The 26,156-nt window shown below is 42.0% G+C and overlaps 1 long non-coding RNA gene across 1 annotated transcript; it reads right to left on the bottom strand.

Annotated features, from left to right (window-relative positions):
* Window positions 1–16,225: 16,225 nt before the first annotated feature.
* On the bottom strand, window positions 16,226–18,766 carry LOC137336146 (uncharacterized). The gene is made up of 3 exons (XR_010966585.1): window positions 18,700–18,766; window positions 16,942–17,077; window positions 16,226–16,387 (listed from the first exon to the last, which is right to left on the bottom strand). It is a non-coding gene; the product is annotated as an uncharacterized lncRNA (long non-coding RNA).
* Window positions 18,767–26,156: the final 7,390 nt, after the last annotated feature.

Here is a 26,156-nt window from a genome sequence, read left to right as displayed (position 1 = left end):
AATGGGTTATTGTAACTGTGAATGATGCTGTCATGTTGCACCAGTCATTTATATGAGTCGAAGGCACTGTAATGTACACACTGAAACCCTACACAGCTACTTTACAAAAATGTGCAAAAACAGTATTTGGGCATCAGAGTTGAACAATAGTCCCCTTTGTGCATTTTGTTTATGGGACCCACTCTAACTTAATTGTCCAGGAAGGGAAACACTGCTGTCGCAGACAAGAATGCTTATTCCAGTTTCAGTAAGAATTAAACTGTAAATATTTATTACTGCCAATGAATTTTACTTTCAATTAAACCAGGAAAGTTAAAAAAAATTACAACACAAGCACTTCTTTGCTCAAAGACTGATAAATATTTGGAGCAAACTGCTCAATGGAGTAATAGAATCAACAACATTCGGGAGGTTCGAGAAGGAAGTTGGATGCTGCATTGGGAGAGTTTGGATATTCGAGGGATGAGCTTGGGTCGACCCAATGGTCTTATCTCGTTCTTGGATTTTCTCATAAGTCATCGATGTACTCATTACGTAGTCTTGTCTGCGTTGCACAAACTATTTTAGACATATTGGCCCGTTTGCCTAAAGGAGCCCGCAAGGCAAAAGCTTGGGAAACGCTCTGCTTTCTCAGAGACTGTTCGCTGTTACCATTTAAGTATTTAGAAATTCCTTTTGATAATCGATCGTTCAAAAATAACCCTGCGACGAATATTCTAATCGGTGATATGTCCGAGCTCTCAGATATGCAAGATTTCCATCTGAAAGACCAGAAACTCTGATGTGGTGGTGTGTGTTTGTAATTGAGTCTGGAGAAGGACTGTTGTCTTTGTTCCCGTCACCAGCTCCCAGTCACTCATTATTGACAGTTCACAATGCGAGAAAATGCCACTTTTTTTTCGACTAGCGCTTGGGGATGTTATACTATTCACTTATTTAAGTGTATTCATTAAATATGTAGCTCTGACAATCACGTTAATAACCACACACCTATGTGTATTGCGAACAGTTTAAACTATATGACTCCCCCAACCAACAATAGATTTGTAACAAAGCCGAATCGGCACACGAACATATGTGATCGGAGCCGATTTTAAATATTATTCCCCACTATTTTTAATGGAGTTTCAGCGGAATCAATTCAGTCTGACGTCAAAAGAAGAAGACGCAACCGTTTCTCTTCGTTTAAACGGGTTTCTAACCATGTTAGATTATGGGTCTCTTCTGTCTGGTGGACTGTTGCCGGAAAAAGTTCCAGGACTTCCTTAAAGCCCCAGCCATCAGCACGTGGCTGGAAGAAAAAAGAGCTTTAAAGTGGCAAACTTTAAAACGGCGCTCAAATATCCTCGAAGCACATCGTTTCAGCAGAATTGATTCACAAGCTAACGATAGATTTGACAGCACTTCCAACAATGTACACAACAGGGCTCCAGGAGAATCTGACCCATCAGCGCTCGACTGCAGTAGGGCAGGAGGGCTCAGACAATAGAATGGAATTGCAAATTTAATCGTACAGGCCCGCGGTGCAATGACTATGTAACTTAAAATTCGCACACAATACACACGAAGATTGAACAACTAAATCGACTTTTTTTTGTTTGCTCGAGATGTTTTTCCTTTGACAATTTCGCCTTTATAGCATTCGTCTGTTTCACTGAATTTCAGAGTTGCTTTGTTGTGGCAAAACGATGTGGCTTTGAAGAAAGCAATGTGGGTTTGTGTGTTCCTTTTGAAATATCGTGACTGTAATGTAAAGAAATCAAAACATATTAAAGGGAAATACACTTATCGAAACAAAGCTCGACTTACCGGGTGAAAGGCACGCCTGAATTAACGTTGCTTTTTTGAAGAATGAAGTCACATTGTTCACGTTTGTGAAAGTGCAAGTGATCATTTGAAAAGTCTCGAAAAAAATAAAAGAGTCCCAGAAACGTACCGCACGTTGCAAATGTAAGGCACAAAAGAAACGTGTGATATGAGTGATTAAAGGGAAGCCGTTTTATGGAGCGCTCCCTGGCCTCAGCCCTCCCAGCCCGGACGAAGAGGCAAAATGAGGTTAATGGATAAGAACCGTCGCTTCGAAACTGTGAAACGGAGCAGATTCCTGACGGGGGGTATCATTACTATAGAGCTTCCTGATTAGCAAGGGGGAGACCTTTATTGCTAACCTCAGCAACAGCTCCACAATGCAAATCCATCATGCTGTCAGTAAACTTTTATAATTGTTGCAGACATTCCCCAAAATGTTCTTCGTATAAACTGCTGTTGACCACTCTAAGGCACTCTCCGACTGTACACATACCTAGGTCGATACAGATGGGTTTGGAAATTTGTTTATGTGCAATGTAAATTTGATGGCATTAAATAACCTCCAGCAAAGTGCCCATTCACAACATGTGGGATATTTCTGTAAAACTGAATAATATGATGACGTATCAGTTATTTACTTAAAACTTGATAGAAGCTCAAACTAATTTGAATTTAACGTCAGTTGTGATTAATGATAATACAAGTATGGATTTATTCAATATGTCTTTCTCAGAGTTGTTACAATCTGATGTATTTTTCTGATGGAGCTCCCAGATTTCTGAAATGTTTTCAATTATTGTGTACCTCAATCTGGTACTATCTTTTTAAAAAATACCACAATCTAATGCAGGAACATAAAGACTAATTCATCTGTTTACATTTTGGCCCACGAAGAATTATACTGTTCTCACATTTACAAGCTAACGATAAATCTGAGTCATTATTTGTAACATTTAAATCAGTTACTTTTCACACTTAAATACAGTTAATTTCTTTAATTGAAGTGTTCAACGAATGATTGAAAACAAAGCCGAACAAAAATCCTGACCATCTCAATGGTCACGTGTGATATAAACGTTTTATTGATTTAAACTTTTTAAAAAGTATTTTAACATTTCAAAATGCCTGGATTAAAAGAAGTATCTGTAATTTATGGTCAAGACAAAGCAACAAAAAACTGCAACAAATTTATGTTTACACAAAGTATCGTTTTGCAGATTTGTTTGCTGCACACATTTGTCTAAAATCCAATAATATGGCACTGTTTCCAGTATATTTTTGCAAGATCTCAAGAGAATTGCGCATATACGGTGCGTCCCACCACTGATCAGACTGGATTACAATAATTAATCTCCCCACCCCCATTCACAGCAAACCAGCTACTACAGTGCCCATACCAATCATAAATTAACAATCACACAGTCCGGGCAGTCTTGTAGTGGTCGATTTATTCATTGGCATGTCTTTTATTAAATACACATATAAATACATATTGTTGCAAGAGGAGGAGTGAGAATCATGTTAAACATATGGTACTTTCAATTGCACGCTTAGTCCTATCCAGTGTTCAATTCAGTCTCAGGAAACAAAGGCTATGCAGGAAGAGATTGGCCAAGCACAACACCAGTGTGTGCTGTGTGTATGTGGGAAGGGGAGGAGAAGATGAGGGGGAGGGGGAGGAGAAGGGGGCCCTTTGGACTTCCTTTTAATTCCAGGCAATACACATAGGCAAACATCAGCATGTATTTACACACACACATTAAAGTGTTGGTATTCTTTTAATAGTAAAAGTATCATTTTAAAGTTTTATAATTAATGTCTATTAAAACAAAGTTTTTCCTTAATACAACTAAGCTAATCTGACCAGACAGTCGTCATCAATCTTTACATCAGTTGTTACAACTGTACCCTTCCAATGGTGTAATTTTGAGTGCAAGAACAATTACTTGTGTCTCGTCCCAGGATGGAGAGTGGAGGACTCAGTTTTGCTGTCTCAAACCCCCTCTTCTGTTCGCACCCATCAACATCAGTGAAGAGCTGTGGACAGTCCGTCTGCAGACATTTTGATGGATGCCATCTTTGAGCAGCTCACCAGGAGGTGGGTGTTCTTGAATGGTCCAGCAAGAGGGCTCTTCACAACAGTTGTTATTTCCCTTTCTTCTAGAAATGAGCAAGGCAAGAGCAGTGAAAACTATTCTCAAGAGGAAGCCTGGGTGTGTATGTCATTTGAGACAAGCATTTGTACATTGGTCTCCTAAGATTTGACATGCTGTAGCACTGGAGCTGCCAGGCTGGGATGTTTTTTTCTTCCAAAGAATTAAAAAAAACATTTGCAGCAAAAAGGTGAAGAGTTACATGTCAGAATGTATAACATGGCATTACAATTGCTTTAAAAGTAAAATAATCCAATCCCCAACAGATCAGTGGCTCCACAGTTTCATTGAATTTGCCTAAATTTACATTTCACTGACCAAAATCTGTGCCTTAAGCTTTGACCTGAGGAAATTAATCATGAAGTGCATTTTTGGGGCAGATGAGGAGTTAGTCTGTGAAATGAGGAAGAATTGCAACAGGACACCAAAGTAGAAGAAGAAACAATTTTGGATTGGGAAACGAAGGTATAACACACTGATGTTATCTGCCAGATATGTCATGAAACTCTCATAAGATCAATTTTAATCCACCACAGGAAAACTGATATCTGCAGGATTTGATCTTCGATATAATGTTAATATTGATTACACAAAGAAAGAAATCCTGTAATACTGTTTTTTCCCCATAGTGGCCAGTGGCTTTATTTTATTTTTTTGTGTTGCCCTAAGTTATGGATGCAGGCTAGGATTGGACTATTTTTTATCATCTTTCATTCCTAGCATAGGATAAATGTTGAGTAAAACTCTACACAGCTCTAACACTATGCCTTAATTACAACCAAGAAAAGTCATTCCCCTTCTCCCTATATCGGTTTTCCTCATGGCTTCTGAGAGAAACTGCTAATTTAAGGCCTTTTTATAGTCAGTACTCTGCACTGGCACACACAAGGAACTGAAGTGAAATGGCCTAAACTCATTTCACATACAGTGTCAGGCATGGCTCAGTGGTAGCATTCTCACTTCTGAGTCTAAAGATTATGGGTTCAAGTACCATTCCAGAGACTTGAGTGTGTAATATAGCTCTGGAATTACCTCTCTCCTCTTTTCAGCAGCTCATTCAAACCGACCTCTTTGACCAAGCTTTTGGTCACCTGTCCTGATACCTCCTTATGTGGTTCAGTGCCAACTTTTGTTTGATAATGCTTCTGTCAAGCACCTTGGAACATTTTACAATGTTAAAGGCGCGATATAAATTTTTTAATTTATTTTTTATTCGTTCACGGGATGTGGGCGTCGCTGGCGAGGCCAGCATTTATTGCCCATCCCTAATTGCCCTCGAGAAGGTGGTGGTGAGCCGCCTTCTTGAACCGCTGCAGTCCGTGTGGTGACGGTTCTCCCACAGTGCTGTTCGGAAGGGAGTTCCAGGATTTTGACCCAGCGACGATGAAGGAACGGCGATATATTTCCAAGTCGGGATGGTGTGTGACTTGGAGGGGAACGTGCAGGTGGTGTTGTTCCCATGTGCCTGCTGCTCTTGTCCTTCTAGGTGGTAGAGGTCGCGGGTTTGGGAGGTGCTGTCGAAGAAGCCTTGGCGAGTTGCTGCAGTGCATCCTGTGGATGGTACACACTGCAGCCACAGTGCGCCGGTGGTGAAGGGAGTGAATGTTTAGGGTGATGGATGGGATGCCAATCAAGCGGGCTGCTTTATCTTGGATGGTGTCGAGCTTCTTGAGTGTTGTTGGAGCTGCACTCATCCAGGCAAGTGGAGAGTATTCCATCACACTCCTGACTTGTGCCTTGTAGATGGTGGAAAGGCTTTGGGGAGTCAGGAGGTGAGTCACTCGCCGCAGAACACCCAGCCTCTGACCTGCTCTCGTAGCCACAGTATTTATATGGCTGGTCCAGTTCAGTTTCTGGTCAATGGTGACCCCCAGGATGTTGATGGTGGGGGATTCGGCGATGGTAATGCCGTTGAATGTCAAGGGGAGGTGGTTAGACTTTCTCTTGTTGGAGATGGTCATTGCCTGGCACTTATCTGGTGCGAATGTTACTTGCCACTTATGAGCCCAAGCCTGGATGTTGTCCAGGTCTTGCTGCATGCGGGCTCGGACTGCTTCATTATCTGAGGGGTTGCGAATGGAACTGAACACTGTGCAGTCATCAGCGAACATCCCCATTTCTGACCTTACGATGGAGGGAAGGTCATTAATGAAGCAGCTGAAGATAGTTGGGCCTTGGACACTGCCCTGAGGAACTCCTGCAGCAATGCCCTGGGGCTGAGATGATTGGCCTCCAACAACCATTAACATCTTCCTTTGTGCGAGGTATGACTCCAGCCACTGGAGAGTTTTCCCCCTGATTCCCATGGACTTCAATTTTACTAGGGCTCCTTGGTGCCACACTCGGTCAAATGCTGCCTTGATGTCAAGGGCAGTCACTCTCACCTCACCTCTGGAATTCAGCTCTTTTGTCCATGTTTGGACCAAGGCTGTAATGAGGTCTGGAGCCGAGTGGTCCTGGTGGAACCCAAACTGAGCATCGGTGAGCAGGTTATTGGTGAGTAAGTGCCGCTTGATAGCACTGTCGACGACACCTTCCATCACTTTGCTGATGATTGAGAGTAGACTGATGGGGCGGTAATTGGCCGGATTGGATTTGTCCTGCTTTTTGTGGACAGGACATACCTGGGCAATTTTCCACATTGTCGGGTAGATGCCAGTGTTGTAGCTGTACTGGAACAGCTTGGCTAGAGGCGCAGCTAGTTCTGGAGCACAAGACTTCAGCACTACAGCTGGGATGTTGTCGGGGCCCATAGCCTTTGCTGTATCAAGTGCACTCAGCCGTTTCTTGATATCACATGGAGTGAATCGAATTGGCCGAAGACTGGCTTCCGTGATGGTGGGGATATCTGGAGGAGACTGAGATGGATCATCCACTCGGCACTTCTGGCTGAAGATGGTTGCAAACGCTTCAGCCTTGTCTTTTGCACTCACGTGCTGGACTCCGCCATCATTGAGAATGGGGATGTTTGCAGAGCCTCCTCCTCCCGTTAGTTGTTTAATTGTCCGCCACCATTCACGACTGGATGTGGCAGGACTGCAGAGCTTTGATCTGATCCGTTGGTTGTGGAATCGCTTAGCTCTGCGTATAGCATGTTGCTTCCGCTGTTTAGCATGCATGTAGTCCTGAGTTGTAGCTTCACCAGGTTGGTACCTCATTTTTAGGTACGCCTGGTGCTGCTCCTGGCATGCTCTTCTACACTCCTCATTGAACCAGGGTTGATCCCCTGGCTTGTTGGTAATGGTAGAGTGAGGAATATGCTGAGCCATGAGGTTACAGATTGTGGTGGAATACAATTCTGCTGCTGCTGATGGCCCACAGCGCCTCATGGATGCCCAATTTTGAGCTGCTAGATCGGTTCTGAATCTATCCCATTTAGCACGGTGGTAGTGCCACACAACACGTTGGATGGTGTCCTCAGTGCGAAGACGGGACTTCATCTCCACGAGGACTGTGCGGTGGTCTCTCCTACCAATACTGTCATGGACAGATGCATTTGCGACAGGGAGATTGGTGAGGACAAGGTCAAGTAAGTTTTTCCCTCGTGTTGGTTCGCTCACCACCTGCCGCAGGCCCAGTCTAGCAGCTATGTCCTTCAGGACTCAGCCAGCTCGGTCAGTAGTGGTGCTACTGAGCCACTCTTGGTGATGGACATTGAAGTCCCCCACCCAGAGTATATTTTGTGCCCTTGCTACCCTCAGTGCTTCCTCCAAGTGGTGCTCAACATGGAGGAGGACTGATTCATCAGCTGAGGGAGGACGGTAGGTGGTAATCAGCAGGAGGTTTCCTTGCCCATGTTTGACCTGATGCCATGAGATTTCATGGGGTCCAGAGTCAATGTTGAGGACTCCCAGGGCCACTCCCTCCTGACTGTATATCACTGTACCGCCACCTCTGGTGGGTCTGTCCTGCCGGTGGGACAGGAGATACCCAGGGATGGTGATGGAAGAGTCTGGGACGTTGGCTGAAAGATATCATTCTGTAAGTATGGCTATGTCAGGCTGTTGCTTGACTAGTCTGTGGGACAGCTCTCCCAATTTTGGCACAAGTCCCCAGATGTTAGTAAGGAGGACCTTGCAGGGTCGACTGGGCTTGGTGTTTTGCCGTTGTCGTGTCCGGTGCCTAGTGGTCTGATGCCGGGTGGACCGTCCGGTTTTATTCTTATTATGACTTTTCGTAGCGTTGTTGTTATTGTCTTTCAGATGAGACATGAAACCAAGGACCCATCTGCAATCTCAGGTAGTCGTTAAAGATGCCACTATTGAAAAAGAGAAGGGGAGTTCTTCGTCGGTGTCCTGGACAACATTTATCCCTCAACCAACATATAAAACAGATGATCTGGTCATTCATTCATTGCTGTTTGTTGGATATTGGCTGCTGCCTTTCCCACATTACAATACTGACCACTTCATTGTTTGCAAAGCACTTTGGGACATCCTGAGGTTGTGAAAGGTGCTCTATAAATGCAAGTTCCTTCTTTCTTTATAGATGACGTCCTGAGGTTGTGAAAGGTACAATAGAAATGCAAGCTTATTTTTCTTTCTTTATAGGTGGGAGGGAAAGACTTTCATTCTATCAGCTTAGGACAGACAAAAATCCTGATTTGAAAGAGTATTATTTAAACAGATTGTACTGCTTAGTTGCAGAGAAGTGACTTTATAAATAATATTCTTTTGCACATAATACTTAGTAATAACATCTAGGGCCAGACATTCCTGTTTACACTAAAAATGGAAGAAAAGCATGTTTTTCTCTCCAACTAATAAATTGCTAATGAAGTCATGGGAATATACAGCTTTCTAACAAGTGGAAATGTAATTTTGTTCCTGGCAGCAAAAAATTAGTTGCCAATCATGACGTGCAATAATTATCTTTTAATGCTTCTCGGGCAGTTAATTAGCCGCTTAAACAATATAAATATTAAAAAGTTCAAAAATCTAACTTGGAGTGTCACATTGATATTTGAACATCAATTTAACAATAAGGCCCTCCGCGTACTGATAAGCAAGTAATGGAGTGACATGAGCACATTTCTGGTGCGAAAAACCGTCCACTACTATACAAAGAAGGGTACAGTAACATAGTGGTTACGATAGTGGACTAGCAATTTAGGTTTATGGTACTGGATTAGCAGCCCAGAGATTGTGATTTGAAATCCGGCAACTTTCATGGCAAGTTGTGAAATTGAATTCAATAAAGATCTGGTAATTTGTGGGCTAGGACCAGGAACTGGCATTGAAAGCTGCCAGAACAGGTTCACGAATTTTCGTCAGTGAAGGGAACCTGCCACCCTTATTTGGACTGGCCTATCCATGACAACAGTCTCACATTATGTGGTTGACTTTTAATACCCTCAGGGCAATTAAGGATGAGCAATAAATACTGCTTTGCAAGTGTCACCAATGCCCGAAGCACAAATAAAAAGGAAATATGGCAATATATGACAGACTGGTGAATTCTGTCTTCATAACTTGGAGGATGTGGAAGAAGATGCAAAAAAAAAAGAAAATTACAAAGCTTCTCGGGCTTAACAGCTTCTTGTCTTCCGAAAAATACTTATATTCTAATAGAATTAGTTTCTGCAAAGACAAAATCCTGTCAGATATTCAAACTCAAAAAAGGAAGAACGTGCATTTCTATGGCGCCTTTCACATCCTCAAGATGTCCAAAAGCGCTTCACAACCAATGAATTATTTTGAAGTGCAGTCACGAATGTAATGGAGGCAAACACAGCAGCCAATTTATGCACAGCAAAATCCCACAAACATCAATGAGATAGATGACAGGTGATTTGTTTTCGTGATTGTGATGAAGGAATAAGTTGGTTTGGACACAAGGAGAACTCCCCTGCTCTTCTTTGAATAGTACCATGGGAATTCTTTTACTCCATCTCAACAGGCAGACAGGGCTTCAATTTAATGTCTCACCTCAAAGTACAGAGTATAACTCATGTACCTCCAAATGTCCAATGAGCTTTGGGTGAGCCTGTCTTCCTCCTTCTGATCCACAGTAATTTACCCACACGTGGCTTCTACACTCATACTCATGGGGATGAGAAAGGTTTTCAAGTATACATTGACACTTGAAAACCTTCCTCAGCACTAATCTCACGAACTCCAAGACTGAACCGGAGTAAAATAATCATTTTAATATGACTTAACAGCTGCAGAATGCTGCACATATTCATTGTTAATGACCCATGACAGACACAAAATGAGCAGAAGGATCAAAATCCCAGCTTTCTGCTCCCTCTGCGCCTGTGCTGCCAGTGCAAGGGGGTGCAATTTCAGCCCTTACAAGCCGAGAGATGAAAGGGCCTAGTGCTATTTCACTATACCACCCAATTCCTTATAACCATGTATTTTAACAATGATCTCTTATAGGCAAAGGCTTCCACTGATCAAATCATCATTTTATAATTTGAATCTGAAAGATTTCACCGACCTTTCTTGTTCTAGTCATGTTTCATTGCACCTATTTATCTGTCTGGTCCACTTGAAAATGGATACCATAATTTGAGAGAAAAATTAATTTCTTAGCTCATCAAGTAATAATTTTATTTCAGACCAAGACCATTCGGCCTTTCAAATTTGCTCCTTTAACAAACCATGTAATATTTACCCTGTCATGGATTTGTCAGTTTAATATTCTGAGGGAATGTCCTGCATAAATACTTCCTTATCTCCAGAATATTTTTCATTCCTCATTGCTGCATAATTCACATCAGACCTGGTCTGCTGGCCCTCCACAGACATCACTGCTCCTCCTCCTTCTCCCAAATAACTAAGGACACATTGAATAACTCTTCCATTTCTTCAAAATTATCTTTATTTTGGTGTTTTAAAATGGTGCATTGCCAAACCTGCTTGCACTTGCTCAGGTAATAATGGTAAAAGCATGCAGAATTTATTTTCCATTTTGCCAAGAATTGTATTGCAGGAAGCAAAGCTGAAAGGTATAATGATGCCTGGCATGCTAAAGAACACAATTTTCACTGACTTGGGCACTATTATTGCCTGTTACACCTCAAATTCTCACCCTTGAAAGCACCATACTTGAAAGTGGCACACATGCAAAGTGTATGTCACACTTACACCTGATTGGCTTATAAATCATTTCCACTGAATAGGGAAACAAACTATGAACAATTAGTAAAACAGCTATCAGCTCGTACACATGTTCCAACAAACCTTTGTATAAAGAAGTATCTCCTAGTCTCTCTCCTCATCCTGTTAGTGGCAATCTTAAATTGACGATCCTTTGTCACTGTCTCCCCAACCAGAGGACGGTGCCTTGGGACTTTTTTCGATGGTAAAGGTGTGACATGAATGCAAGTTGATGTTATTATTGTTGTTGAAATAGTCTTTCCCTATTCACCCGATGAAAATCTTTAATAATGTTTTGAAGACCTCTATTCTCCTCTTAGCTTTCTCTGCTCCAGTGGAAATAGTCAAAGTATCTCAAGTCTCTCTTCTTAACTATAAATACCCATCCATGGCAATGTCCTGTTGAATCTGTGCTATATGTTCTCTGTGGATTTAATATCCTTTATAAAAAGGGGTGCCCAAAACTTTGCACTATCCTAACTGTGGCCTAATTATTGGCCCATACAAATTTATCATAAATTGTTTGCTTTTTTACTCTTTACCCCATTTATAAAACTCTAAGTATTACTGGTCTTTTAAATGGCCTTATTTACTGGCATTCACATTTTCAAGTAATTATGTATTTGAACCCCTCGGTCTCTTTGTTCATCAACATGCTTTAGTGTCTTTCCATTCCTTATTTTCCTTCCAAAATACATTACCTTACACTCGTCCACATTAAGTTGCATCTGCCACTGTCTGCCATTCTGCCAGCATGTCTAAATCCTTCTGAAATCTTCCACAGTCCTCCTTGTTGTTTATCAGAATGGAGCATATTTCTCTTTTCATTTTTTTGAATGATATGGGAGTATACAGATCATGCTCTAAAACATGTGCTTTCACCCTAACCTGAGATGAGCCAGCTCCACCACCACTGCACCAGCATAACATTCTCATTACCCATCCAGCTATCATCACCGTAAGGAGCACAGAACCCTCTCTCCAAAATAATCAGGATGTGGAGATGCCGGTGATGGACTGGGGTTAACAATTGTAAACAATTTTACAACACCAAGTTATAGTCCAACGATTTTATTTTTAATCCCACAAGCTTTCGGGGGCTTTCCCCTTCCTCAGGCGGTGTGGAAATTGTCATTTCCACACCGCCTGAGGAAGGGGAAAGCCCCCGAAAGGTTGTGGGATTAAAAATAAAATCGTTGGACTATAACTTGGTGTTGTAAAATTGTTTACAAAATAATCAGTGCATCATACAAAGTTTTAAAAAGTAATCCATTATACCACCAAGTGAATTCAGTTGTGGGTTGCCTGAAAGCTCTCTTTGAATAAATCTTTGTCTTCACTTACCAGCCTTCATGGGTTCCATTTTTTTTACTTTAGCAGTTGGTTCCTCACCGTAGAAGTTCTTTGTGGAAATAGTCAATATTTAAAGTGCAATTCACTTTCGAGTAAGCTACCATTATAGAAGCTATGGAGTTTTCAGGTTTTTCATTTTTAACAGTGTTATAAATGAATATATTATAAGTGTTCTAAATGAATATGTACAGTAGTAACAAGAGAAAACGCCGCATTCATCGACCTGAAATGTTAACCCGACCTTCCTCTCACCACAGATGGTGTCTCATCTGCGGAATGTTTCCAGCATTTTCTGTTTTTATTTCAGATTTCCAGTATTTGCAGTGTTTTGCTTTTTGTGCTATATACAGTGTTAACTTTTTGTGCTAAAAGTCTCACCGTTACACTGAAGGCACATTGTAAGGATGCAAATTAAAAGATTATAACGAGAGCCATCACAAAGAATAGTTACGATAATTTGTGTCTCATATGATTTTTGCAGGTATTGTGAAACAGGGGATGAGGAGCCATCTTTAACAGTGAGTGTTACTTCCCCTGCTCTATTTGGGCAATTTTAGTCCACAAAATGAGTTTCTCTCTTGAAATCTAGAAAAAGCATGTACATACTGAAAGTTCCCTTTTGTGCGGCCGACACTGGCTGCATTTAAAAACGATCAAAAAATGACAAGCTCCATCCTTACTACAAAGTTGCTTGTCTTTGTTGAAGGGATATCGTTATCGAAGAAAAAAGAAAAGACGCATTTATACAACATCTTTCACGACCTCTGGACATCCCAAAGAGCTTTTCAGCCAGTGAAGTACTTTGGAAGTGTGGTCACTGTTGTAATGTGGGAAACACGGGAGCCAATTTGTGCACAGCAAGCTCCCACAAACGGCAATCTGGTAATGACCAGATAATCTGTTTTAGTGACATTGGTTGAGGGATAAATATTGGCCAGGACACCAGGGAGAACTCCTCTGCTTATCTTTGAAATAGTGCTGTGGGATCTTTTACATCCACCTGAGAGGACAGACAGGGCCTAGGTTCAACGTCTCATCTGAAAGATGGCACCTCCGACAATGCAGCACTCCCTCAGTACTGCACTGGGGTGTCAGTCTAGTTTCGTGCTCAGGTCTCTGGGAAAAGTGTTCAGTGAACTTCTTCTTCTTAGCAATGACAGAGATTGTACAAAACCACATCATTTCAACACTTGTGATTGACATCATTGTGCTAAAAATGAAACAGTCTCTGCCTCGAAAAAAAACAAAATATTTGCCGAACAGTTTTTTTGAAGTCAGTGCCTCTTTCGGAAGAAAGTCACAGAAACTGATACTCTGCAGACAGTTACAGTTTGATAGGTGCGATTTCCTTGAACTACAGTGAGCCGGAAAGGTCCAAACCCCTTCTTGGAATACCCCAGTGAAACTGATTAAAAGTTGAAGATTGGCATTTAAAATTGGCATTTGGAAAATTGAACAATGAAAACATGGAATGAAATGAGGTCTTCGTTGGCGTATTCATTTATTCCAAACATGAAAAAGTTCGTAAATAACTCACACTTACAAAAGTAATTAAATATAAAGGCATTTTAATTGTTAGAAAATACTTTATATGGTTAGATGCTCGAATCATTGTTTTAAATGTTATTCATAACTAAGGAAGTAAACTATTTTCAGCTAAGTTAACAACCCAGCAGCCCGCACCTTTGTTACTAACGTACCGTCAATGGTACGAAATCCAGATATATACTAAAGTAACTTCGAATACTTTAATCAGAAAATTACTCGAATAAACTAAGTGTAACTTTATTTTAGGCAGCAGCAAAGCTCCAAATTAAAGTTACTTTAAGTGAAAATCCAAGGTTTTATTAGTTTCAAGACAGATAAAGTGGGGCCAGTGAATTAAAAATATAGACACAGAGAACAGTGCCTATAAAAAAACTGCTTTTTAAAATGTAAACCAGTTTTATACATAAAAAATGACAGAGGACGGATTTGAATTTCTGATTCTTAATCATAGGAACCATGAAGATTAAGGACAAGTAATGCAGACATTAGTATCGTTCTTTCATGCTTCTTTGTTTTGCTGTAGGTTTAGTATCTGAGGTTTATCATGTGCTCCCTTGTTCAGGTATGGCTGGTGGTAATGTGCATGCTCTATCGGATCTCTGCAAACATGCGAAACCATCACACTCAGAACAACCTTCACAGTCTGGAAACCCCCACTACTAAAATCGCTGACAGTCTTGTGTAAAAGCTTAGCATTCCTCGAGACCGTTTTGAATTAAAATTCAAACAAACGTGACCAGAATTCTTGCCTTGTGTGGTGAAATCAATTTCTTCAAAACAAAATCTGTGAATGGAGGACTGTCTTCAGAAAAATGTGTTTGTCAAACCTCTTTTGGTTTCACATCATGATGTGCAATATCAGTGATGAACCCATACGAATTCCTTTACCTGCCATTTTAAATACAGATGTTGTCCTGTTTACTTTAAATGGATTCATGTTCTCCTTCAGCTTCGAACAAAGAAATATCCAAAAGCGCGATTTCAACCAAGTTATTTGGGGAGTAAGAGTCAGACTTCTTTTCCAATATGACAAGGCATGCAAGTGATGCGATGGCAAGCTGGTCATCAGATTCTTTGCTTCTAACCAATTGACCAAACACTTTTAATGAAGATGGCAAGTTTTAATTAAGAACAAAATTGCTCCTTGTGAAATTGCGTGGTATCCTCTACTTTCAAGTCTAATGCTCCATCTCCCTCAGTGGGGGTAGGAAGTGCGGACCTCTGAGGATCACATCTCATCGGGACAGATTAACACATGGGGATAGGGACCATGCCCATGAGCCCCATGCAAATCTGTCTCATTTAAGTGCAGTATATGATTTGCTTTATTATTAATGCAGCATGTAAACATCCTAGGGCCTGTTTCTTCATGCACATTACACTTTGGTCTGTAAATTCAGCCTCACTAGGCCCGTTTATTAGGCGCCAACTAGCCTACAAAACTGACCTATTTGAGGCCCCCACTTCAAGATTGGTTTGCCCTGAGGCAGCCGATGCGACATGTTAAGTTTTTCTAATTGAGTTATCTGAATGTGGAGCCGAGAGGAGGTGGAGTGCTTCCCTGGCCTCCTATCCGATCCCGACCCCCTATCCACTATTGGCCAATGCTGCATACAATGTCCAATTCACTCACTTGCTTTCCTCTAATGAACTATTCCCAATAGCAAGAACACTCTTTGAACAGAACTCCTAAAATGCAACCAAATATTTATTCCCTAATTCTTTTGTGATCTGTGTAGCACTATTGCTTTCTTTTTCTGAAACTGTATTGTTTATGTGCAATTGAACTCAATCTACTACTCCATCTATGCACTCTTAAAAAAAAATGGCTGAAATGCTGAGTGTCAGGGACTGAGGTGGCTCTCTACCTCCTTGAGTTGGCTCTTCAGATGACTGAGTTACGAGATCCACTGCATCCACAACCATGTGTGTGGCCCAACTGTTGTGCATCACTCTGCTTCCTTTTTCTGCAACTTGATGATTTATGTGCAGTTGAACCTAATTTAGTACTCTTTCTGCACACATCAGTGGATAGGAATGAGGAACACTCGCTGCCATGAAGTACTTGCGAGATATTGGGTGGAGGCCTCATGAAAATTTTCACGTACACCTTGAGAAAGAATGTATATTAGAGTGGTTGAATCACATTCCACAAGAATTAGTGAAACTTTCTTGCACTGAAGTGCATGGACTGGTGGCAGCGAGTGATTATGTAAGCAGATAGAATGAAAAGGATTTTAAAATTGTAGTAGTCCAATACCTGGAAGTAGGAGGGAGGCCCCCAATTTCTCCATCCCTCACCCCAACTACAGCCTCTGTGCCGAATAGTTCAAGTGCCATCTCCTCAAAAGAATTGAGTTGCCGGTAATTGCATGGACTTCCTTCGGTACAGACCTGTTCTTACTGATTATATGTTGCCTGCAAAGAGAGAAGCAAAGGTAAAAAGTTTATATTGTTCGGAAGATATATGGTAATAAGTATGGATCATTGTGCTGGCAACATGTGATTGCATGGACATGGATCATGCAGTTACATTGCTAAGGATGGAAAATAGAGTGCACCTTCTCAAGAAGGTTGTGAATGAAGGAAATATTGTAGGTAGCTGTTGAGGATGTCAAAGACAGCCTGTAGCAAAATAGTTGCACATGGTAAGCATTTAAATGAATGGAAGTTAGTGCTTTAAAGCCTGCAGTACACCAGATCTCCCACTCATAAAGTTGTGAGCTCCCAATACGGATGTTAAACTCCATGGGCAGCCCACTTGCTCAATGAAGGGGGCCACAGAAATCGGACCATGATCCGCCTCCAACCGAATCAGAAGGCATTAAGGCTGCGGCACCAACTTCTTCCCTGTCTATGTTATGCTGCAATGCAGTGCATGTCTCTGTGTGACTGAGGGAATGAGTAGTCCTATTCCTATTTCATACCCCAGTATGAAAAGAAAGAAAAAGAACCAGAGGATAGTACTGAACCTGAGCTTGGGGGATGCCTCTGACCTCATGCTGTCCCATTCTGTCTATGGCCTCTGGCTCCCGCTGTTTTAGGCTAGTCGCCTCATGCTCAGTCAATGGTTCACCATTGTGCCTGACTGTTAGGTGCAGACTTTTTCTGTAAACAGATAGAAAACACACATATCTTGGAATTTGGAAGAGCAGAGCCTATACGCCACTGTCAGATTCTATGAACATACAGCATGCAAATCGTTTGTGTTGGCACTGTGCATAGTATTTCAACTTTACAAGATTTTTGTGCAACAATAGAAGCATATATCAGTGCCCACAACAAAGCAAAATGGACATATATGTATATCTGTCAAAAAAAGCTGACAGGTTACCCAAATGTTTGGAATGCTGCCTCAATGAAGCTGCACCAGGTTGAGAGAAATACCGTGCATTGTAAGACCATATACATAGAGTCGGCAGATTCTAGGTACTCGGACAACAACAACAAAAACTTGTATTTATACAGTGCCTCTTACATAGCAAAACGTCCCAAGGCGCATCACAGGAGTGATTATTGAACAAAATTTGATACCAAGCCACATAAGGAGATATTAGGACAGGTGACCAAAAGCTTGGTCAAAGAGGTAGGTTTTAAGGAGTGTCTTAAAGGAGGAGAGGTAGAGAGGTGTAGAGAGTTCGGGAGGGAATTCCAGAGCTTAGGGCCTAGGCAGCTGAAGTCACGGCCGCCAATGGTGGAACAATTAAAATCGGGGATACGCAAGAGGCAAGAATTGGAGGAGCGCAGAGATCTGAGAGGGTTGTTGGGCTGGAAGAGGTTTCAGAGATAGGGAGGGGGCGAGGGTACAAAGGGATTTGAAAACAAGGATGAGAATTTTAAAATGGAGGCATTCCCCGACCAGGAGCCAATGAAGGTCAGCGAGCACAGGGGTGATGGGAGATTGGATCTTGGTGTGAGTTAGGGTACGGGCAGCAGAGTTTTGGATGAGCTCACATTTATGGAGGGTGGGAGATGGGAGGTCGGCCAGGACAGCATTGGAATAGTCCAGTCCAGGAGCTAACAAAGGCATGGATGAGTGTTTCAGCAGCAGATGAGCTGAGGCAGAGGTGGGCGATGTTACAGATGACCTCAGCATTTTTCCTGACTCCTGAAAATGTTTCCTAAATTTGCTCTCACAACCTACCAATGTAAGGAGACTGTATTCACGTGCTCCTCCTAGGGATTTCTAATTGCTTCTGATGGGAGGGTGCCCTCTGCTCCAAAAAGAAATAATACTCTTTTACTCCCGGGGATGAGGGGGTGGACATATGAGGAGAGGTTGAGTAGATTGGGACTCTACTCATTGGAGTTCAGAAGAATGAGAGGCGATCTTATTGAAACATATAAAATTGTGAAGGGGCTTGATCGGGTGGATGTGGTAAGGATGGGTGAAACTAGAACTAGGGGGCATAATCTTAGAATAAGGGGCTGCTCTTTCAAAACTGAGATGAGGAGAAACTTCTTCACTCAGAGGGTGGTGGGTCTGTGGAATTTGCTGCCCCAGGAAGCTGTGGAAGCTACATCATTAAATAAATTTAAAACGGAAATAGACAGTTTCCTAGAAGTAAAGGGAATTAGCGGGTACGGGGAGCGAGCAGGAAATTGGACATGAATTTAGATTTGAGGTTAGGATCAGATCAGCCATGATCTTATTGAATGGCGGAGCAGGCTCGAGGAGCCGATTGGCCTACACTGCTCCTATTTCTTATGTTCTTATGTCCTTACTGCACCTCCTGGAGCTAGTTTTCAAGGGCAGCTGTCTCATGGAGCAGTCCTGCTTCTTTGCGTTATGCCCTTAATTCTCTTGGTATTTCAGTATTGTGTTCACGGTCTTCAGTGAAGTTCCCTTTAAATACAAATAGCAACCTTTAAGAGTTTCTGGCTCACCAGATATCCTGCTCACACATGACACACCCTCCTACGTCTGGGCCAATGTGCTCACAGAGTATTAACAAATTATTACAATGAGCTGACCTCGAAGTCATGGGAGGTCATTCTGTAGTAAAATATGCACCATGTACACAGAGATCCAGTCCTGCTGGCACATTGATGGGACCAGATAATAAGCCCATGTCTCAAATTTACAACAGTTAAGGAAATGTGTGAAATTTAAAGGGCGAGGGCGAGAGATTTTCAAAGTTAGGATTTATTCTACAAATCAGTGGAACCTCATGAGAAATTGCAGCTTGGCATGAAACCATAAAAATGAAAATTCTTCTTCTATCAAGTTAGTTGAACGGAAATGGTGACAGCATTGATCGGAACACCGTTCACTTACCGCAGGTTCAACTGGTGTCAAGTTGTTTTTACATTTTCAATGTGAGGTCAGATGGCACCCCCTGTTGGTTCAGCAGTTCCATGAAAACAGATCTTTGCCATATCAGAAAGCCAAACAGACTCATTTTCAAACAATTCGACAACATAGGAGGCATGCAATAAGACAGTCAATGAAAAGAAATCGGCTCAAATTAACCGTAGACTGAAACTGTACATGGTTTACATTTAAGTGAATCCCCGTGAACGTGCAGTAGGGGTACTATATGTAAATGAGAAACGTATAAACAGACCAAAATGCACCAACATTTCAACAAAACACGTCCACTTTATTATAGGCGGATGATTTAAAATCAAACAAATATGTCAACATGCATGTTTATAACAAATAAAAGTTACAGTCTATGCTCATCATTTTACAAACAAGTAGTAGTTTTCCTTTCGAATTCTCTAATGAAGACATTGTTTTTCTCAATATGGAAGTCGGAATTTCTGTTTTTGCTAATTGTAGCAAAAAAGTAGAATTGGAATATGATTCTTTTCTCGTCTCTCTAAATTTGGCAAAGACAGGAACTCAGGAACTTTGGCCCATCGTCTTGAAAAACACATTTAAAATTCTTTATGTTGAGATCAAGAAACTTCCTAATGGACATGAAATCATCTTTTTCAAATAAAGGGGTTACATTTTCACATTGACTGGCGATACGTTTTCATCCACAACTGCTCACATTGAATAGGGGTGAGGCAGGGCGTGGTGAAACAGCAGTGCTGGGGAATTTTTCCACTTTGCATTAAGTTCCACACACTCCTATCAATTGCCTGTATTGTAGAGCTCCCCGCACTGTATCCCTTGGCAACATATCGACTGAAATCTGACAAAAGCACATCATATTTCAGCAATACGGTACCAATTTGATTCTTGGGTCTTCTTTCAACACAACAGCAGATCTTGTATTGTCTGCGAACTGGATTGAGACTGGCAGAAATCACATCTATTGGACTGTTAAACTACTACTGGGGCTCTCATCCCATGATGCAGCATCTTAAAACACCAACAAGCAGCTTCACTCTTCGCAAGAATGCATGTTAATTTCAGTGACTCCCAGAGATGAGTAATCACAATTCACAGCTTTTTTATGATGTGTTTTTGGGAACAAGAAACAAAGCAGTACACTCTGTACTCTTGGAAAAATCACAACCATGATGGGTGATTCCAAAAATGCAAGTTTTTAAAACCGAAATTATCCTCCTAATGTTTTATTCCACTGAGTGGAAATTGTTTCATACCAAGCTGCATTTTCTTGAGAGAGTGTTGCAACAACAAACAGTCACACAGTAACCTTCCTCACGAGGAGTGAAACACACCACACCCTCTCCAAGTACGTGTAATTTATAACTCCTTCACTGATCGGGATCCTATAGCACACTCCCTTGATAACGTGCTTCCTTTATGGCTCTCAAAGATAACATTATAACGAGGGTCCCACAATGCCTGAAGTACAACAAGTCACACGCACGCACACGCACACAAAGGACTGAATCATTTAACTTCTGACAGGACACAATTCTTCACGTTACCAACAGGATACTTACAGCATTATAGCCTTAGAATTACCGTTAACCATTAAAACACTTTTCACACCATTGGTTGTGCGAAGACGACTATTCTCCTATATTTTTAACAGACTAGAAATTTTGCCAGATAAAATATCTAAAGTGCAGACTTTGAAGCAAAGAGCATAAATTACTTCAACAAAATGAAGAACAGGTTGTAACTGCTCAATACACTTGCATTACAAACATGAACCAACACTGTCATGTAGGACCTTAAAACAAAACTCATTTTGATGATCGAGGATTTGTATTTCTTTTCCAGAGGCAGTGTATTTTTATTATTCATTCTCCGGATGTGGGTGTCGCTGGCAAGGCTGACATTTATTGTCCATCCCGAGTTGCCCAAATAATGACTTAATACAACTGAGTGGCTTGCTAGAGCCACATCAGGGGGCAGTTAAGAGTCAACCACTTTGGTATGGGACTGGAAGCATACATCGGCCACAATGGGTAAGGGCAGCCAGTTTCCTTCCCTGAAGGACATTAGTGAACCAGTTGGATTTTTATGACAATCCGACAGCTTCATAGTCGCTTTTACTGATACCAGCTTTCTGTTTCCAGATTTCAAAAACTAATTTCAAGTTCTCAAACAGGTGGTATTTCGAATTCACATTCTCTGGATTATTAATCTAGGCTTCTGGATTACTGGTCCAGTAGCATAACCACCACATTACAGTACCCCTGTGTGCACTTACATTAATACAGATTCACTCTGATCAGAATAACAAGTGTGATGCAAGCAACATGCAATTTAATTCACACTCACTGTCCAGTATTTACAAATGCTGGTCATCTGCTGAATAAAAAGGTAATGGAGCTATACGTATTCCTTGTGTGCTGTCTGTTGTACTTACTGACTCAACGTTTTGCAGAGTTATGAATGCCAAGCAATGCACAATGATATGGTTCTGCTCCATGACCGTTGATCTGTAGAGGACAAACCCCAACATGAAGACACAGAGGATTAATGTGTTCCAATAAAGCCCAATGATCGGGTCGACTTTTACATACCTGACACCACTCTACATGCTTAAAATGGTTCCCAATGTGCACAAATACAAAATAAATGTGCATTTTTTGTCTAACTCTCTCTCACTCTTGGAACTCTCACATTTATAGTTCCCAGTTGCAGCCTGCAACTGCAGCCATTTTTGTAGTTGTGTTAGCATGACTGGGATGTGCTAGCATTCTGGGATGAGAGGGTTGTCCAATGAGGAGAGATTGTGTAGAATGGGCCTTTACTCTTTGGAGTTTAGAAGAATGAGAGGTGATCCCATTTTTTTTATTCGTTCATGGGATGTGGGTGTCGCTGGCGAGGCCAGCATTTAATGCCCATTCCTAATTGCCCTTGAGAAGGTGGTGGTGAGCTGCCTTCTTGAACCGCCGCAGTCCATGTGGTGAAGGTTCTCCCACAGTGCTGTTAAGAAGGGAGTTCATTGAAACATCTAAAATTCTAAGAGGGCTAGACAGGGTAGATGCTGAGAGTTTCCCCTGGCTGGAGAGTCCAGAACTAGGGGGCATAGTCTCAGGATAAGGGGTCGACCATTTAGCACTGAGATGAGGAGAAATTTCTTCACTCAGAGGGATGTGATCTTTGGAATTCTCTACCCCTGAGGGATGTGGATGCTCAGTCGTTGAGTATATTCAAGGCTGAGATTGATAGATTTTTGGACACTAAGGAATCAAATGATTTGAAGATTGGGCGGGAAAGTGGAGTTGAGGTCAAAGATCAGCCATGATCTTATTGATCACTGGAACAGGCTCAAGGGGCCAACTCCTGCCACTATTTCTTATGTTCGAACAGAGGAGTCAGTTCCAAAAGGCAGGAAACTTATCAAAATTATGTTTCAAACAATCAATATGTTTATTCTTCGACGCTTGCTCTCCAATTGGTTTTCCCCATGTCTCACAATTTCACTTTACTTTGAAACACGTAAAGCATTTTATTTTTGTGAGCTTCAGTTCAAAACATGAAGTCATTATGTCACAAAAAAAACTTCAATGTCTCAAAGCACAAAGGCAGCTGCAAGCTCATGTTTTGTTAAATCCTGACATCACTACTTCTAAAAAACAATACCTGCCAGCGTGGTGACCAGCCATTACATCACTGATACAAACTCTACCAGCAGTGATCTCAGAGTGATTCATTCTATTTATTTGGAGAAATCAAATGCAGCTGTTTGTCGGTATACAGCAGAGAATCATTATGATTCACTTTTAAGTGGGCTTCAAGGATAGTCATTTTAGCAGGGGAGGAATAGATAAATTACAAATGCTGGAGCTGCTTAAGGCAAAATTCAAGTCAATAGACGAGCATGAAGCATGACTTTGTGAGTAAAAAATATTGCTGGATATTTGAAAACATCAAATCCAAGTTACAGCTGTTAATTGGGCATCGTGGATCATCCGAAATAATAATCAGTCATCTCATCAATGGAATTGAGATAAAATCACTGAAAGTTTTACTGAACGATAATCCATTTTCAATTATTGGAAAATAACGTGGTCTATCGTTAACGTTTGAATTCTCAGTCTTACTTCACGATCCGATTTGTTTGAGCTTGAACAATCAGCATGCAGTGGCACCAATCACATACATATGAAGTGATTTTCCTTGAAGAGGCAGGTTAGCTTCTGGTCAGGATTTCTACCCACCCTTCTGTTCCCACCACAACCCTGACCCATTATCCTGGGTCGGGGGTGATTAGACATGCAGGTTGGACTCCCAGCAGGATCCCTGCCACCAAGAGGGAGCCCGCCACTGTAAGGCAGGAAAATCTTAGTGGTGCTGCAGCGAGGCCGAGACTGAGGCATAAAAAGTTAAGTCCATTCGGCTGAAATGGAGGGGGAGAAAAACTTTACTCGCCCCCTCCTCCCATCAGGAGAACTTGGGGCCATTACCAGTGCTACCCCGGGCCTACTGCCAACTTCCCCCAGGTCTCCTGGGGAGCGGCAGCAACAAGGGCAGGCTGGAGGAAATTGAGTCGCGACGCTGCCCTGCCTCCCCACCAGCATGTACATGTGGCAGCCACAAAAGGGGTGGTCAGGAGCAATCCTAGTGGGGGGACGGGGAGGAAAATCCAGGTGAGGATGGAGAGGCAGCAGTAGGCCTCATCAACCCATGTTTCCGCCACAATCTACCTGATTTCATGGAGAAAAATCCAGTCCCACGTTTAGCCAGTTGATTTTGTAACTTGTTGAAGGTTTAAGATACAGAAATCTTCAGAGTGATTTGATCACAAAAATGAGAGTTTCTACTCTGTAATATATGCTTTGCAAATGTTCCCCAAGTTTCCTCCATACATCGAATCATTGACATGACTGTGATTCTGCACAATGGGATAATCACTGTGTAATTATATTATTAGTTGTGGAGGTCGTAACAAGACAGGACATTCTCATTCGTTATTTTTAACTTCCAAAGCTTTGGTCTACTCTATTTTTCATCTGTACTTCAGATCGTATGTGTGTGTGTGTGTGCATGTGCGTGTGTGTGTCTGTGTGTGTGCGCGTGTGTGTGTCTGTGTGTGTAGTCAAATCACATTCAAGCTAACAGTCTTTCCTGCTGCATAGTACATGGTCAACGCCACCATTCAACGAACCATTAGAGAAACAATATAAGATACATGCTATTCTTTTGCTTGCAATTGAAGTATTTAAATATTCATCATTCAGGAACAAGGGAATTTTTTTAAAAATTCGTTCATGGGATGTGGGCGTCACTGGCGAGGCCAGCATTTACTGCCCATCCCTAATTGCCCTTGAGAAGGTGGTGGTGAGCCGCCTTCTTGAACCGCTGCAGTCCGTGTGGTGAAGGTTCTCCCACAGTGCTGTTAGGAAGGGAGTTCCAGGATTTTGACCCAGCGACGATGAAGGAACGGCGATATATTTCCAAGTCGTGATGGTGTGTGACTTGGAGGGGAACGTGTAGGTGGTGTTGTTCCCATGTACCTGCTGCTCTTGTCCTTTTAGGTGGTAAAGGTTGCAGGTTTGGGAGGTGCTGTCGAAAAAGCCTTGGCGAGTTGCTGCAGTGCATCCTGTGGATGGTACACACTGCAGCCACTGTGCACCGGTGGTGAAGGGAGTGAATGTTTAGGGTGGTGGATGGGGTGCCAAGCAAGCGGGCTGCTTTGTCATGGATGGTGTCGAGCTTCTTGAGTGTTGTTGGAGTTGCACTCATCCAGGCAAGTGGAGAGTATTCCATCACACTCCTGACTTGTGCCTTGTAGATGGTGGAAAGGCTTTGGGGAGTCAGGAGGTGAGTCACTCGCCGCAGAATACCCAGCCTCTGACCTGCTCTTGTAGCCACAGTATTTATGTGGCTGGTCCAGTTAAGTTTCTGGTCAATGGTGACCCCCAGGATGTTGATGGTGGGGAATTCGGCGATGGTAATGCCGTTGATTGTCAAGGGGAGGTGGTTAGACTGTCTCTTGTTGGAGATGGTCATTGCCTGGCACTTGTGTAGCACGAATGTTACTTGCCACTTATCAGCCCAAGCCTGGATCTTGTCCAGGTCTTGCTGCATGCAGGCTCGGACTGCTTCATTATCTGAGGGGTTGCGAATGGAACTGAACACTGTGCAATCATCAGCGAACATCCCCATTTCTGACCTTATGATGGAGGGAAGGTCATTGGTGAAGCAGCTGAAGATGGTTGGGCCTTGGACACTGCCCTGAGGAACTCCTGCAGCAATGTCCTGGGGCTGAGATGATTGGCCTCCAACAACCACTACCATCTTCCTTTGTGTTAGGTATGACTCCAGCCACTGGAGAGTTTTCCCCCTGATTTCCACTGACTTCAATTTTATGAATGGGAGGGTTATGAAAACAAACTGCAAAGTAAAACACAGTAATATACTAATACCTCTCTTGGGGTGTTGCTCACAGGTTGTGATGGATGCTGAAGTTCAGGAGTGAGTAGAAATACGGGTATGAGGCAGAATGGGGAGTGAACGGTAGGCAAAGCCGAGGCATGTCAGAAGGAGGACATGTCATTATGGAGGAAATGTAAATAAAGTTAAGAAAAGGGCATGATCATGCAAATTGCTCTCAAGGGAATGGACACCATGGGCAAACTGTATTTTTCTGTTCAACACATTCTTATGTAAATAGTGAAACAATCGGAAACAGTAAAAACACTGATCAATGGGAAACTCAGACATAAATTTAAACTGAACCAATCAAAGCTGATACATAAGCCTACAAACTAATAGAAAATTATATAAATATATACTAACAATGTTATTTCCAGCTTATTCACCGTGCACTTTTATTCAATAAATTGTATGATATCACAATCC

Source organism: Heptranchias perlo, chromosome 20 (assembly GCF_035084215.1).
Source record: "Heptranchias perlo isolate sHepPer1 chromosome 20, sHepPer1.hap1, whole genome shotgun sequence".
Taxonomy (NCBI): Eukaryota; Metazoa; Chordata; class Chondrichthyes; order Hexanchiformes; family Hexanchidae; genus Heptranchias; species Heptranchias perlo.
This window is presented reverse-complemented; position numbering and strand designations above follow the sequence as displayed.